Raw genomic sequence first — 17,182 nt, 5'->3', positions numbered from 1 at the left:
TTCAGGATGCGTGATGCAATTACTTTCCTCGTTCCAGTAAATGTAACACAATCTACATTCAAGCCTTACAACATTACACAGAGCATAGGAGCACTGTACAACATGAAAGAAAAACAAAGGGAACCCCTCATGAGGGCAGGTACTTGCCCTCATATGGGAAACCCACATACATTAACATGTAACATGCTGTTTCCCCTATATGAGCAATAACCCACATATTCTAGATCAAGACAGAGAGGAGTAATAAATGAACTCAAGATGTATCATCCTCTAATGGCTACATCTGAATACAGATGTCACTCAGACACTAACTGCAGAATGAAGCAGGAAACAGTATTACAGAAAATGCAAAAATATAAGCCTCACAATTATTGGCTTGCTCGATTCTCTCCATCACCTAATACAACAAACAGAACACAACACACTCAGAATATGAATCTATGTCCTCAAGTGAAAAAGAAAGAAGACACCCACTCAGCAGGGTTTAGTGAACTGCCAAGTAAAGTGACTGAGATTAGCTATATCTAGCGAACCCGCCTCATTAGGTGCCTCCCCATAATTTCATCTCAAGACAGAAACATCCATGAACAGCATAAATCCACCGACGTTTCGGAGAAAGTATTGCCACCATCTTAAGGGTCAAAAATAATTTGAAGATGGAACCCGCAACAAACAGGCAGCAAGCGGACCCTGAAGATGAATGCAGTACAGAAACATATCCATGAGCAGCATAAATCCACCGACGTTTCGGAGAAAGTATTGCCGCCTTCTTAAGGGTCAAAAATAATCTGAACATGGTACATGCAACAAACAGGCAGCAAGCAGACCCTGAAGATGAATGCAGTACATTCATCCAAAACATCAGTAGACTTATATAAAAAAATGTACTTTCATTCCCAGAGAACAGAACAGAATGAACAGCTTTTAAGACACATTAACAAGCCTGCAGTGGGCTTAGTAAGGATGCTATGTCCATTATCTGTACACCTGAAACAACCTGAGAACCCTTGAATGTACTGTAGTTTCGTGAAATCTGATAATGGGGTCTTCGAAAAAATTATCAACGAAGTCGATTTATTGTCAAAAATGGACAAAAATAATGGGAACTTTACATACAGCCCTACATGCCGTTCTCAGCATATCTTGTTAAATACAAAGCAGATTGAAAAATATTTCAAATAGGAATTTTAAGAGCACCAAACCCATATTTTACTTATGTATAATACACTTTTCTTACAGTTTCTGAGGTAAAGTAAAAAGTAAAGCCATCCCTGTAACAGGCCATGAAGGCCCATAGGGTTATGAGACGTTGAGGGTCCCACACCATCTAAACAATCAGCTCAAAGATGGAGGTAAGGTTGTCAGCCCTACGCGCCGGACGCGCTTTACTCCCCAGGAAAATTATTTATTTAATTCCTGGTACTCATTTCTGTTAGAGGCTGAGTGATTAAACTAAAGTAGTAGATGGATGATAGGTCCCCAATCTCATCTTTCTTCCCACAAGCTTTCATTTTCAATTTCTTGACTCCTCCTTACTCGCTTCTTGGTATCTTCTAGTACTGGCCGAACCATCTTATTCTAGGCTGCCCCCCATTGGTCTCATTTCTGAAATTCAATTCTGATACCATTCTTCATATCTTTCCTTGTTCTATACATTTTTTTCTTACTAACTCTTAGACATCTGCTGAATACCCAACTCCTAATCTAAAGATTTAATTTCTAATTCCATCCCTTTTTGTACTTCCCTGCATATTTCTAAAAAATTTTATATCATTGTTCAAATTTCGCTTTTGTTTCTCTTTGTAAGCATCTATGTTTCAACATTATATGTCATTAGAGGTTTAAAATATGCTAAACAAGTTTTTTCATATTCTTTCAAGAGATTCATTCCATAATATCATATAAATAATCTGAAAACATTTAAAACTACTGTTTTCTTCTCCCTGAGTCTCCAGCTAAAACAGCCATGGGTGAAGAGGCTTAGCAAACTTAAAAGACAAACACTGAAATATGGTCATCCTTCCTCAAACTCTGCACACATGCCACAGATATATCCTAACACACGTTTTTGTGGTTTTCTTATCAATTAATTCTGCTTGAAATTAAATTTTGGTATCAGCATCAATAAATGTAGCACAGTATGACCACATTCTTCAGCCTTACTCCATGAAGCATATCATTCTCTGGGTGTTTACTCAGGAGTTACTGCAGGCAGAATGTCATTCTTTTCAGTGTTTACTCAGGAGTTACTGTAGGAAGCACACCACCCTCTTGGGTGTTTGCTCACAAGTTACTGTAGGATAATGCCATTCCTCTGGGGATTTACTCAGGAGTTACTACAAGAAGCACCCCTCTCTCTTGGGTGTTTGCTCAGGAGTTACTGCATAAGATTTTTGGGTGTAAGGCTTCTACCTAATTGAACCACAGAATGTGGTTAGCACTAAAGCATGCTGGCCCTCCTGCTATGCCCAGTGTTGTGGTGCAAAGCTCAGAAGCTTGATATGTGAAATCTGTGTGCCTTTTCAACTAATTCAGCAACAATGATGGGTAATCACTCTGAGTCTGGGAACCTTCAAACTCAGGATCTTTCTCTCTTATAAAAGATCTGAGGTTTTCACAGAAGCAATGGTTTAGACTCTCACCTGGTGGGTTCCAACACCAGTTGTCTTGTGATTAGGTACTGACATTTCAGAAGAACTGGCTGTCAGTAGAACTCTTAACCTGAGGATGGATCAGCAGGTTCCTCCTAAACATCAGTAACCACCCACAAGTCTACAGTGTCACACCCCACAAGAACACCACAATCTAAATTCTCTTTCACCTTTACTAAATGCACCCATTTTATTCTAACCAACATGGCATGTGTAGGACAGTTTGTGACACACGTCTGAAAGATGTACAGTACACCTGCAGAATAATTTTGGAATGCTTTCACTGCAGCAGAAAACTTTGACCAAGGCCAGTAAATATAACCTTCATCACACACTTGTACTACTCTAGTTCAAAGATGCAATTGGCAAGAGGACGTGAACATCAGGCATGTCCACAAATGAACATTTCTTTAAAGTGAAGATGTTAGTACCATTATGGAGGTGTACCATGAAATTTGGTTATTTTGTAGGTTATTTTAACTATTATTATTATTATTATTATTATTAAACACTGACAGATTAGTTCTATTCATTGTTGGTGTTGTTACAACTGATCTATTAATTACCGCTTCACAGTAGCAGTACTTGTATGATACTTTCTAAAGATATTACACAGTGGTCGCAGTACTCCTGTGCTATTTTTATTCTGTGTGGCAAAAAACTAAAGTTGTCCCTATACTTGACTATTGAAGCACCATACCATGAAGATGTATGGAGGAGTGGAGTTATAGCTCTGCCAGTCTTGACTTGAAAGCTTGATGAAAGCAAATATTCAGCTTCATAGCCTGGCCACATTACCACCAGGGAAAGCATCTCCCCATACCCATTGGATACAGAGCTGGGTGGGCCCTGGAGCCTGTCTGGGTGCTATGGAGCAGACAAAAGTCTCTTTCCTTTGCCAGGAATTGAATCCTGGCCACTCAGGAGTCTCAAGATATTGCAATGTGTCTGGAATCCAGAAGAGTCACTTCTATGGAAACGCTAGAACAGACCGTTGCATAGGAAACAACAATCGCTCTATTGTAGTTCTAACAGGAGTCTCCATGGTTATAACAAAGGGTTCGTTGCATAGCAGCGACCAAGGTTATATAGCGGGGTTGAATGCATTCTTACAGTCAGTCTTGGAACAACCGCCAGGGAAGACAGTCCAGTGTCGGCCGAGTTATTGTAAGCAGTATTTGTAACACTGCAAATGGTAATGGTTGTAAAGTGTGAGCGAGCGGAATAGATTCGCTATATCAGACAACGGCGTGAAGTTATTTGTCGCATTATACACCCAAAACGCAACAATATCTTCTTTGAAACGACTCTCGAAATGAGACTCTTCCACTATGTCCTGACCACCTCATACTTCAGCTTCAATGGCCAGTTCTACGAACAAACTGATGGTGTGGCGATGGGCTTGTCACTCTCTCCAGTCATCTGTAACATATATATGGAGGACTTCAAGGAGAGGGCACTTGACTTGAGCACACACAACCCCCATTGCTGGTTTCACTACATGGACAACACCTTCGTCATCTGGCCACACGGGCCCGACAAGCTTAAGGACTTCCTGAACCACCTAAACAGTATCCACCAGTGCATTCAATTCACAATGGAGACTGAAACTGAGGGCCACCTCCCCTTCCTGGATATAGATATTTACAGGAGACACGACGGTTCTCTGGGCCATAGAGTGTACCACAAATCCACCCATTAAAACCTCTAATTTAACACTGCGTCCCACCACCACCCTTCCAACAAGCAAGCTGCACTTTCCACATTGGTGCACAGGGCTAGAGCTCTTTGTGATCAAGGCAGCCTACGTGCAGAGTTTGTGTTCCTGGAGAATGTATTCAGGAAGATTGGATACAACAATCAGCAGATCCACAGAGTTCTCAATTGTTGGCCCAACATCAGCTGGCCTAAAGCCAAACCAGGCTCAGTCGCCTTTCTGCCCTATGGCGGGACTATATTCAACTGTATCATCAGAGTGCTGTCCCGGCACAACATCAAATCAGTGGGTCTGCCTCCAAACAAATTATCCAGTTTCCTCCAGCCAGTCAAAGACAGCCTCGGTCTAAGGACACCAAGTGTATACAGTATCCAATGCGAGTGTGGAAAGATCTATAGTGGGCAGACAGGCCACTCCATGGCCATGAGGCTGAAGGAGCATCAGCAGCACATCCGTCTCAAACATCCGGACAAGTCAGCTGTAACTGAACACAGCATCGATTTGGGACACTGCATTCAGCTTCAGAATACCTCCATCCTCACCACTAAGACCCAANATGCTCCTGTCACAGACCCTTCCCCTCTCCCCCTCCACTGATTTCCCATGTAGACTTGGCCCCTTCCTTTCCTCCTCACATATAGCCGAGTTTATTTCCAACATTAGTACACTTGGACCTGCTCTCACTGTTTCTTCGCTTGCAGATTTTCTTGTTTTTCCTTCTATCTTGAAGATGGAGCGATATGTTCCTCCGAAACGTTGGTTAACACCACATCTTCGAAGACTGCCTTCTTCATAGTCACAGCCATGAGAACCTCAAATCTTACAAGTAACAGAAAGCTAGAATAAATTCCACAATTCGGAGTTTAATTAACTTGTACTCCTTCCGAATATTATTAGAATGATAAATCGCATGGGGCATGTAGCATCACGGTAGAAAACAGAAATGCATACAAAGTCTTGGGAGGAAAGCCTGAATGAAAAAGATACCGCTTGAAAGACCTAAGTTACCACTTGTAAGACCTAAGTTCGGATGAAGTAAAATATTAAAATGCATCTTAAAGAAATGGGATGGAAGAGTGTGGACTCGATTCATCTGGCTCAGGATAGGAACAAGCGGTGGGATATTGTGAACACGATAATGAACCTCCACGTTCCATATAATGCTGGGAATCTATTGACTAGCTGAGCAATTATCAGCTTCTCATTAAGAACAATGGTCCAAAGAGTTAGTCAGTTACCACACACCTTTCACCGCATCTAGCAATTTCTTTGCATTTCTGCCTCACAGCTATGGCAAGAATTCAGATGCTTATTCTGTATTTTCTAACAAGACATTACACTGAGATCAGGGAAATTCAATTAGTCAATTTGTGACATCAGCCAAACAATTTTTCCATACTGGTTGATCTCACAAGTCCGTGTAATATGTTACACACACAGACACGTTAGCAATGGCCTCAAACCAGAAGACATTTGTCTTTACTGCCTCTCAACTCTGCTTTAGAATATACCATGAGGAATGTCAAACAAAACCAGGAGGCACGGCATCATCCGTTTCATATCGACAGTGTTATTTGGGGGGGGGTCATAAATACCACAAACAAAAACAGAGAAGCTCTATCAGACTCTAGTAAGGAAGTAGGTCTAGAAGTACTCATAAACCCAGAAAAGTATCTATTCACAGTTCATCATCAGAATGCTGGACAAAATCATAATATTGTGACATGTTGCACAAACGAGAACCCCCCCACCAGCAGCAGTGACGCGGCGGGTGAGTCAGCGCTCCCCTCCCCCTCCTCCGCACGGTAACGTAACGGTGACGCAACAGGAGTGTTACGGTAGTAACAACGGTTACTACCGCTAGCGTTGCTATCAACACAGCACCAGGCAACAAGGCCGTTTTCCGTATTGTCCGATCGAGGCTACATAGGGAGCAGCGAAGGCTATTCACAGTTAGTTGTACTGAGTCAGTCAGTGAGTCCTGGAGCTACCGCCGAGTTAGCCAGCAACTAGTCAGTTGTATTCTGGCATTTGGAGTGTACTAATTGTGATACTGCAGATAGCAGTAACCGTAAATCTGTAATTTGGGTGATTGTAAGTGCGAATGTGAAATAAAATTCGCTATACAAAATACGGCGTGAAGTTATTTGTCGCGATATACGCCCGATACGCGACAACTGGTGTCAGAAGTGGGATCAGTAACGCAAGACACGCGACAATATAAAAAGAAAACTAACAGATCCTTTGAAAATTCTGTGAAGTTTAACTGTATTTGGAAAAGCCACTGACAAATTAAAATTGTATCCATAAAGCATTTGAAAGCAGATTAAATATGAGGAACGATTGCTAATATTCGGTTCTGAACCTTCTTGTCTTCCCATCTGCTACCTAAAATCATTGAGATTAAAACATACAAAATCATAATTTTGCCAGATGCTTTGTATAGGTGTGAAAGCTGGCCTCTCATATCAAGGGAAGAATACAGATTTAAGGTACTGGAAAACAGGACACTCAGAACATTTGAACCCAAGTGACAGGAGGCTGGAGAGATTTACATAATGAGGAGCTTCATAATTTTCAATATTTACCAAATATTAACTAATGGTATAATGATGGAAGATTAGATTGGGAGGAGGTTGGGGATCCATGGGAGAGAATAGAAATTAATATAAAGTTTTAGTAGAACTCAATTACTGTCTGGTGACACAACTCTGCATGAAGGAGAGGAGGTGGAGCAGAAACAGGAATGCAGAGTGAGTAAGATACACCACTCGAATGCACATGACAGCCTCTCCAGCACTATAATCTGCACTGAGACTATAAGACAAACTACCGAGCAGCACAGGAGGACGTGAATTTGTGGTGACATCACAACACAACTATCACTATATAACTGAAAACCATTCTTACAGGAAATAAAATACAAGGTTCTATTTCAGTGTGACTGATCAAACGACACAACTAACTTTGATGATCTTCACCACACGTGCTTCCAATCACATCAGGGTCACCAATGAGAATTGTCATATGAAGAGACAACCACTAGTTGAACTGTACTATAGGATTTATTGCAGCTGCACAGTATACACAGATGGATAATAATAGTGAACTGTAACTGTAACTCAGTGTATCTTCTTATGTAGCCTATAGTCGGACACATATAAAACATGTCACTGTCAGTATTGTTGTAGGCTTTGCCTAGCAACCGCTGTTTACTCGTCGTTGCTAAGCAATGAAGCTTGCGTTGTCACGCTTGTTTGAATGTGGGCAGCTCCCACAAACTAAAGTACGGAAGAGTGAAAGTGAAAATGTTCTAATGTATAGTTATCAGCTTAAGTGCTGTGTGGCCTTTGCCTCCTATCAGGTCCCTGCAATGTATCAGATGTTCTCTTGCTCTCACTGTGCAACAACTCCTTTCATGTCATCCTGATCACTAACATCTGAAGACAGCTGTGTTTATCCCGTGCTGTCGGCCCATGCGTCTGTTTCATAGCTTCAACCTGTCTGCAGACAGCAACTCACTGCTTCTTTCTCATGGCATGAAACTTTCCTGTGCCAGATGTCCAGCATCTCCCAGATTAAATGTCAGATTATTTGCAGACACTATAATTTCCGTAGCACCCCAAATTTGTTCTACGGTGTTTAAATCATGATGGTGAGTGGGGGAGGAAGTATGATCACTGTATGCCCACGCCCAGCAAGCAAGCCACCAATGGCAGAAATTTCATACTGAGGTTTGTGACTGCTGATCAGGTTATATGGCTCTACCTCTGTCATGTCAGAGCAGTATCCTACACTGTGATTATACAACCAGGAGACCATGGCATGACAGTTGATTTGAACATTGTTGTATAACGCTACAGCCATCCTCAACAACTGAACTGTATCTCACATTTAGTATGAGCTTCACCTGTAACCATTTCTGTAACTAGTGTGGTTCATGCTGTGGAAATCTCCATTTTTTATACCTGACTCAAATACCTGCACAGCATTCAGTACAAAGCCATGTTCTCTGACTCAAAATGAGGGTAAAAGTGAGCGCTGTGTAAGTTTAAGTACAATTGAGTGCATGTATTACCAGGATGGACAATACTGGGGTGAGGTCCTTTTGAAACAGGAGCCTTCAAATCTGTCCCAGAACCACCATCCCATTCATAACTTGCTGTATGTGAACTGTATATATAGGTCTCATCTGTATACACAATTGGTCTCCCTTCTTCCACATATAGTTTGATAGCATGTAGATACTTCACTCCAGATTTTATGATGTTCCAGGATTACTTTTTCATTATCAGAAGTCTTCTTTCAACACAGAAACAATGTAGGTAAACTGTCAAAAAAATTGGAGCAGAAATATTATAAACGTAATGAGCAACTAGAAACGAAAAATGTCTTTATATACATGGGACTTCTTAATAGAATATCTTGTTTCAGGGATCACAATAATGGCAGTTGTTTTAATATTAAACAAACTCGAAACCCATTCTTCTGAGTACATTCCTCAAGGACACACCTCCAAATTCCACTAATTCATGTGTTCTGGCATGGGCTTCAGTGTTAGTCTCTCATTTCTCAGGGAGAGAGAAATAATGAACTGTTCTTCTTAAATCAGATTCATCAAGTCATCCAACACACTCCCTGTACATTTTTTGGGTTTCAGTTTATCTAAAACACACACACTTACTTCAACTTCTAGCAATGCACTGAACTGCCTATCTCTCATATCTGCTGTCTAGGAACATGGATTCCCCCATTGCATCCACAGACAAACATTCTTCTGGCATCTGTGCCACTAAAAGTAATCATACTCTGTAAAAACCTGAGGTAAAGACACCAGTTCAAGGCCCAGGCAAAGATGGGATAACATTATAATGGATATGAAAGAAACAGGGTCAGAGGTTATTTATCTTTAGCAGTTGACTGAACAACTCGGTTAAAGTTAATAACAAACTGGAATGGATGTGGATGGAAGCAGTAATGGTACCATCCTGCCATTTGCCTGCAGATATCAAAGGAAACCTGTCATGGCCACCAGTGCCCTCACCAACATTTGAACCAGGCACTTGCCAAATACATGCCAGAATCATTACCCCTAGACCAAATCTGTTCAGCCGGGTTTAAGACTGCACACTGGCCTAAAGTGGTTCTCAACAGGGACAAGCGGCAGGTTCTTGTTCATGTGGAAATGAAAGTATGGGTTCCATGAAATGCAGGGAATATGACAACTTGAGCAAACTATTAGCTTCTTGAGATGGCCTTTGACCCTTGGAACTACTTTCTAAAACAAATAAAAATTATAAAATTCTTAACAAATGTTAAGCTCATTCACCGACCAGTGAGATATAGCAGTAACACCGAACTTTTGGGCAAGACAAAAGCACAATCCCAGACTGAAGGAAGCAAGCAAATGTGCATGATTACTTCTTTGTAACTGTACACAATTCCAAACTACTGTAAACTCAAAAACCTATAGTCTTCTAGGCACTGAACCTCCAAAAAGGTAAAGTGCTGGCATTAGACCAACTGTAAAACAGGTACTGCAGAAATCAACACAGATACAGGTCATTCCAACAATCAAGGGATGTCAGTCCATTTATATTGGAAATGTGAAAAGCATAATACTCACTAGGATTCATCAATGCTGCCACTGTGATTATATCTTCTTTACACACCATAAGAGATACCTGTAAGAAAACACAAAAACTATTTAAAGATATTTAAATATACAAAAAAAAATCATTTCTGAACGTTTTTGTTGAAGTTGTATGATAGTTATTTTACCCTTAACATTATCCATCATCTAAGTCCGATATTAACAAGTTCTAGAAGTTCATCCTGCTTCCAAGGCTCTGAGGCTCTATTCTCAGTCACAGTACTCAGGTTGAACACAGGTTAGGTAAAGCCTTCCCTGTGCTTAACTACTTAACCACTATGCCATGAAGACATATGGACAAGTGGATGTACAGATGCATGCTTTCTTGACCTTGGCAATAGTTTGAAGTGAGTGGTCAGTTTCACACCCCAACTACTTTAACCCCTGGGGAAAGAGACCCAGTACCCCTTGGACAGGAGGCTGGGTTGGACCCAGTTCCAGTTTGGATGGCATGAGAAGTGAAAATTATTGACCCCACCAGGGCTCAAACTCTGACCCCTCAGTCATCCAGTCTGTACTGTAGCCAGTTGCTCCTGGCTCTTGGTTGAATACTGTGGATATTCAAACACGGATGTTGTTTTTTTGCCATAAGCTACTTTACTTGAAGTGCTGAGTTTAAAAGACAGTCACATATTCCGCCTGTTTGGCGAAGGATGTGATCTTCTACGACGAGTTCAGTGTCGCAAATATTAAAAACCATGAAGATATGAGTATAATGCTTGATTGACTGTTTCAGAGGAACAAATTCATAACGGGTAACTCCTATCATACAGAAAAAGCACATCAGCAAGATTTTAACATCAGATTTTGTCAGCCACTCTTTTCAGTCTCAAGGACTCGGAACTTTTCCACTGAACATTTCAGAATTTCTCTGGGTCATAACAGAAGACTGAGATCCCACCATCAGTCACTTGATTCTGCACAGAAGTACAAATTTTCTCAACAACATTCCTGAAAGTTCTAAGCAAATTTAATTCATCCTAAAGTTTTTGACTGAGTAGGTTGGCTCAACTGGCGATGCTTCTGACTTGTATTGAAAAAGTCGCTAGTTTGAATCTCGGCCAGGGCAGTGACTGCAGTTTCTCTGGGTATTCCTCACTCTCCCCAGGCAAATGCAGGACACTACCTTAAATTGGATCATGCCTATTTAATTCCGCATACTTCCAAATTCATTACTGACTATCAACGAATCAGTGGATGCTATATACTATGAGTTGCTATATTTAATACAAACATAAATATAACATTATATCAACACTGCAAGCATCTGTTAACTTCTTCATTAGCCCCTGTAACACAAGTCGCTCATAAGCCTTCTCCTGAATGCTACTGCAGGCAGACAAAATACCCTTCACAATAACTGACGAAAATATCCCAATTATTATTATTCATAAACAAGACATGTCACCATACACCTCATAACGCAAATTAACATGATATACCAGAATGATACCACAATATCAGCATGATGAAAAAAAAAACAAGAAAAATATAAAAATTTACTGAATGACTGAAAAATGAAAACATCCAGCAAATCTCCAGAAATCGATCCCCAAGAAGATAACATCAACTAACTGCCGTTAAACAAGTTTAAAACACCAACGGTGGTAAAACTGCCAAACGATGCAACAACTTTACAAAACAGTAACCATTACAGCTTTCCTGTTATGAAACTGGAGCTTCACTGGTCAGTGACAATAACATAAAATCAAACTAGCCATGTTCTTAATATGTCAACAACTTTCATTTATTTTCCTATAACAAGCACAACTAAGACCAGTTTACTGGTCAGCATGTCATAAAATTATACCAAGTGAATAGCTTTGCCTTTATTTTATGAAGAAGTGTCATAGTGCTATTCATCTATATCTGAGGTACACGTCTTCCTAACCTAATCCAACACAACACTAGAATCCAACACAATTTCTACATTTCTACACACAAATACACAAAATTTCATAAAAATTTAATACATTCTACAATTTCACATATAAAACATGAGACTGACTGAAATAGAATTTCTGTTAAAATGTGATCATGCACTGATGCAATCTATTAATCACAAGTTGAAAGATCTAATGTGCATTAATGTCATTAATATAAAACTGTGCACATACATAAGCACCTAATATATGATGCTGGCTACCTACACTAATACAGTACCGCCTAATGTCAAACACTTATAATAAAATTAGTAAACAAAACACTACGGGTCTAGTTGCTAAACATAAACAGCCTCCAGAAACTCATATTACGAATTCTGGGTGCGTTTTAAATCCCAGAAACAGGATAACAGAGTCATCAGGGCCACAACTGAACAATGTAGGCGTTAACTCGAAGCAAACAGAAATTCGAACAAGGCAAAGTACATTAATATTAATAATACATTTCACCTTCTCCAAATCCATGACCCACAAATTATTATGACTACTAAAAATACGCGTTCAATTCCTTGCACACGCATACGTAATCCTTACACTACATTCCTCTTGGCTAACATGCTTACCCAGTATTATTAGGTTATTATCGAGCTGTTCCGAAGCCGTTTTATCTGAAAGTACTTTCCTCGCATAGTCGAACTGCCATCTTAAAAACGAAATAAAACCACCAATAACATATCAATAACTAAATCAGCACATGTGTTTGTTTTCATTTTGAAACACCAAAAACGTAACAAGGCGCTCCAGTTTCTCACCCTTTCGTTTCGCCGGTGATCCGAAAGCTTCACCCAGTTTCCATTTAAAGCTCAATGACGTCATTTTAGCAAATATGCAGACTCGCTAGCCAACCGTATTACTCACAACACCATCGCAGAATGAACTGGACTTATACGATGAAGCGAATCTAGGACTTACTTCAGCTAACATCGTCTGTATTCGCTTGCACAAAATATTCACCGTGAATGCAATCTGCAGTAATAGTTACAGGTTACGCAATTGACGTATTCGCGAAACGTAATAAGTAAGTCCTTCGACGCCAGCCGATACGCTAAATATATTAACTATATCATAATTAACCTATATGATACATGACCTTGACATAAATTGCAAGCACACTAACAAAACTAGTAGGTAAATTCGATGCGCGAATAAATATAGGCAAGAATATGACGCATACGGATTGATCGTGACCTTGTAACACACATTTCTCACCTTCACCTAGATGAAATTTTGTACTTGACAAAAATGTATATTATTACAATTTATATTAAACAATTTGAACTGTGTATTTTATTACAAGAATTACCAGAGGACTACTGCATTGGCATAATACTCGTACTTAATTGACAAGTTGACCTGTTGGATTTGAGGTTTTCACAGCGGTGGCTATGAAGACTTCTGTCTTCTGGGATACGGCGCAGTGCAACCTGGCGAAAATCAATCGATGCCTCAAAGAAATATCTCTTCAGAGTGAGACTCTGAAGATGGAGGCCATGTGCTGTATCGAGACGTCCATTGATTATCATTGGACTACACAACGTTATATCACTGAAGACAGTACTATTCTATATGTAACTTGTCCTACGTTTTCAATCTTTTCAATATTGACATACAATAGCGTGTGTTCAAAGTTTTGATACTATTTCCATATTTTAAATATTTGCTATCTTCCTTCCACTACTGTAAAAAGTATCAAGTGTCAGGTATGTTTCCTGAATAAATAGTAGCTCATCTAACCTATTAATTTTAACCTTACAGATCTGGTAGATATCTCTGGAATATTACGTGTAAGGACCATTACTCGACGATTTCGAAACACGTTGTTTGAACTGACTAATTTTTAGAAAAAGATTCTGTGTGACATTTGTATATACGTAGTACCGCTCGAAATTACAAACAATGTGTGTCGAAAGAAAGTGATGTATACTTATGTCTATAAGGTTCATAGCCGTGGTCTATAGCGGTCATTGCGGCGTATAGACACCTATCCGATAGCACAGATTTGGCCAACCACGGGAAGTGCCAACACGGGGAAGGGGGGGATGTAGTAGCGACATCTGAGCACCAGTACTTGAACTGCTTATACGCAAATCGTTCCCATCAGTCGTAAACGGTCGTAAATTCGTGAAAGATGTTGTTATGGTAGACGCTTAATCTGTCAGCTCCTGGAAGAATTACCGTATCTAGTCGACTAGTCGACAATCCAGGGAGGAGAGAAAATTAATAACCACTGTTCAGTCAATATTACAAAGAGGTATCCCCTCTCGGTCATTTAATCTAATTAGGGAACTGTCCCTCGGCCTTCAACTACACGTACGAAAGCCTCCTCTACGAGGCCGGGGTTTTCTGTCGATGAAGGAAGATAAATAAAGGAAGAAGAGGATTACGAGGAATTAAAAAAGATTTTCCAAGAAAGAATGAGAATTAGCAAATGTTTCGCTACAGACGGCTCAAAAATGGAGGACGAACCTTTCATAGGATTCGTATCGATAGACATAAAAGGCGATCGTAGTAGGAAATTCAGGATAGCCAAGATAGCGTCCACATTCGCAGCGGAAACACTAGAAATTATCCAAAAAATTGACTCGGAGCAAAACTTCATGATTTTCCCGGACTCGGCAATCGTGTAAGAAGAAATTAGTAAATCCTCTACAATGAACAACATATCGTACTTTTTTTTTATTGCTAGTGGGGTGGGACTAAGTCCCTTGTACTGCGGCCACTTCTGGCTTATTGTACCAGCCCCAGATGATAGGTGAGGGTGACTGTGGAGCAATTGGTGGAGTGAAGATTGGCAGGGGAAACCGAAGTACTCAGAGAAAACCAGCCCAAGCCCACTTTGTCCACCACAAATCCCACTTGAGCAGACCTGGGATCGAACCCGAGCCGCCGCGGTGGGAAGCCAGTGACTAACCGCTTAAGCTATGGCGCGGCCATATCGTACATTACTCAGATGCTTAGAGATAAAATAGTGAGACTGGGATCACAAGGAAAAATCCGATTTTACTCAGCCCTGAGGCACTGCAGAGTTGAAGTTAATGAGATGGCCGACTCAGAGGCAAAGCAAGCAGTCAAAGGAGGCAGGGATAAACTGTGAGCACTTCAGTTTGAATGTATTCATTCAGTTCTTAAATTGTGTATTGTCACCAATCTAAAGTGTGTTGTGTTGTTACCTTTGTAGGCAGTAAACTAACTTCATGCAGCTAAGCCCATCTTGAGAAGCCGGCAATTGTGCAGCTACTCAAGAACTTGCCAACATTTTATGGAACATGAAGGTTCATTACCATATTCACAGGAGCCCTCCATTGGTCCTTATCATGAATTAGATTAATCCAGTCCATACCACCCCAGCTTATCCCTCTAAGATCCATTTTAATATTATCCACCTACCTACATCTTGGCCTTTCTAGGGGTCTCTTTCATTCTTGTTTTCTCACTAATATCCTATATGGTTTCCTCCTCTCCACCATTCATACTACATGCCCTGCCCATTTCATCCTCCTTGACTTGGTCATCCTAATTATATTTGGAGAAGAGTACAAGTTATGAAGGTCCTCATTTTGCAGTCTTCTCCAACCTCCTGTCACCTCATCTTCCTTAGGTCCAAATATTCTCCTCAGCACCCTTTTCTCAAGCACCCTCAGTCTATGTCCCTTCTTAATATCAGAAACCAAGTTTCACACCCATAGAGAACCACAGGCAAATTATAGTTTGATATATTTTAATTTTTTTGGGGGGGGGGCAGCAGATGAGAAGACAAAAAGTTCTGGCCTGAATGGTAACAAGCATTATATGAATTGAATCTCCTCTGAATTTCCTCTTGAATGAAATTTTAATTTATTACTGTCATTTCCAAATATTTTAAATGTGCCACATTTTCAAAGAATCTGTTTGCTATATTCAAGTCATGGTTTTGCCCTGCATTCTGGTGATGAGGCAGCAACATATACTTAGTTTTCTCTGCATTTATTTCTAGAACAACCTCCTTACTAGCATCAGTTAAAATTTTCTCTTTTTTCTTTATGGTACCTATGTTACCTCATAGTAAATTAACTTCATCAGCATAGACCAGCAACTGACGTGTCCTATTTCATTTTAGTCACACCTGGTTCTCTAAAGTAAAGTTTAAAAGCAGTGGCGATAAAGCATCCCCTTTCTTTAGATCATTATCAGACAAATTTTCACCTATCTGGACTTCACAATAAATTTCGTTTAAACACATTTTAATGAATCTAACTTCTTTCATAGGTGCCACTGAATTGGCTGACGATATTATTATGTTCTTTTTCACAAAGAGGTTGTGTTTTAGCAACATGCCTGACCGGTTCTTCCTGCATGAACTGGTTGTTTCATAAAGCATTCTTATGCAAAGATTATGACTGTGTAAGGAGAGATACTATACTATATGTAAACATGACTAAACATGACTTCTCCTGCTCGTTTACATGAAAAGGCTGTGTGGTGTTCTGTTACAGCCTAAACTCTATGTCCTTGTGAGGCAACCACTTTAAATTACATATTATTGCCATCAATGCCTTTTTGACAGTAAGAAGATGCCAGTAATTGAATATGCACATGTCCCTTTCCACTTCTGAACCAGCTAACTCAGTTTCATAAAATTTTATATGAATGTTATGACATTTGGTGCAAATGATGTTATCATTTTCCAAAAATGTATAAAAAGGTAAAGATATCCCCTAACAGTCCATGAAAGTCTATAAGGTTGTGAGATGTCGAGGCTCCCACATTTTCTAGACAGTTGTCTCACAGATGGCAGTGACATTGTCAGCCTTATGCTCCATGGCCGCCCCTTACCCCCAGGAAGATTCCTGGTACTCATTTCTATTAGAGGCTGAGTTGACCCCAGGGCCATAGTGTGGCTGGAAGATTTAGGTCAATTGAAGAATCCAATGACCTCATCAGGATTAAAACCCACAAACTTCTGGCTTGTAATAAGTGCCTCAACCAACTCTGTTATCACATGCCCCCTCAAAGAATGGATTTTCATCTTTCAAAAGATGTCAGTATTGCATGCTGTCCTCTACCAACAGGAAAAGGAAGCAGTGATTATGGGTGCAAAGAATCAGTTTTGACAAATTTATTGAAATTAAAAAGAAAACATGCAGGATACTCTTTTGTTTACATTCTGAGCACTTTTGTTACTCTGATGAGATGTTAGGACACACAAATTCATGTGCAGGGTGTCCCATAAGTCTTGTAT

At 40.1% G+C, this 17,182-nt stretch overlaps 1 protein-coding gene across 2 annotated transcripts in view; it reads right to left on the bottom strand.

Annotated features, from left to right (window-relative positions):
- The window catches only part of LOC111872718 (ubiquitin carboxyl-terminal hydrolase 2), a 70,844-nt gene extending 58,069 nt beyond the window's left edge, over positions 1-12,775 (bottom strand). The window contains exons 1-3 of one of the 2 annotated variants that reach the window (XM_023866869.2): positions 12,717-12,775; positions 12,528-12,607; positions 9,995-10,052 (exon numbers count right to left, since the gene is read on the bottom strand). The gene's annotated coding sequence lies outside the window, so the exon portion shown is untranslated. Of the gene's footprint in view, positions 1-9,994; positions 10,053-12,527 lie in introns of both variants that reach the window. The other variant, XM_023866870.2, reaches the window with a different exon arrangement.
- Positions 12,776-17,182: the final 4,407 nt, after the last annotated feature.

Source organism: Cryptotermes secundus, unplaced genomic scaffold (assembly GCF_002891405.2).
Source record: "Cryptotermes secundus unplaced genomic scaffold, Csec_1.0 scaffold900, whole genome shotgun sequence".
Lineage (NCBI taxonomy): Eukaryota > Metazoa > Arthropoda > Insecta > Blattodea > Kalotermitidae > Cryptotermes > Cryptotermes secundus.
This window is presented reverse-complemented; position numbering and strand designations above follow the sequence as displayed.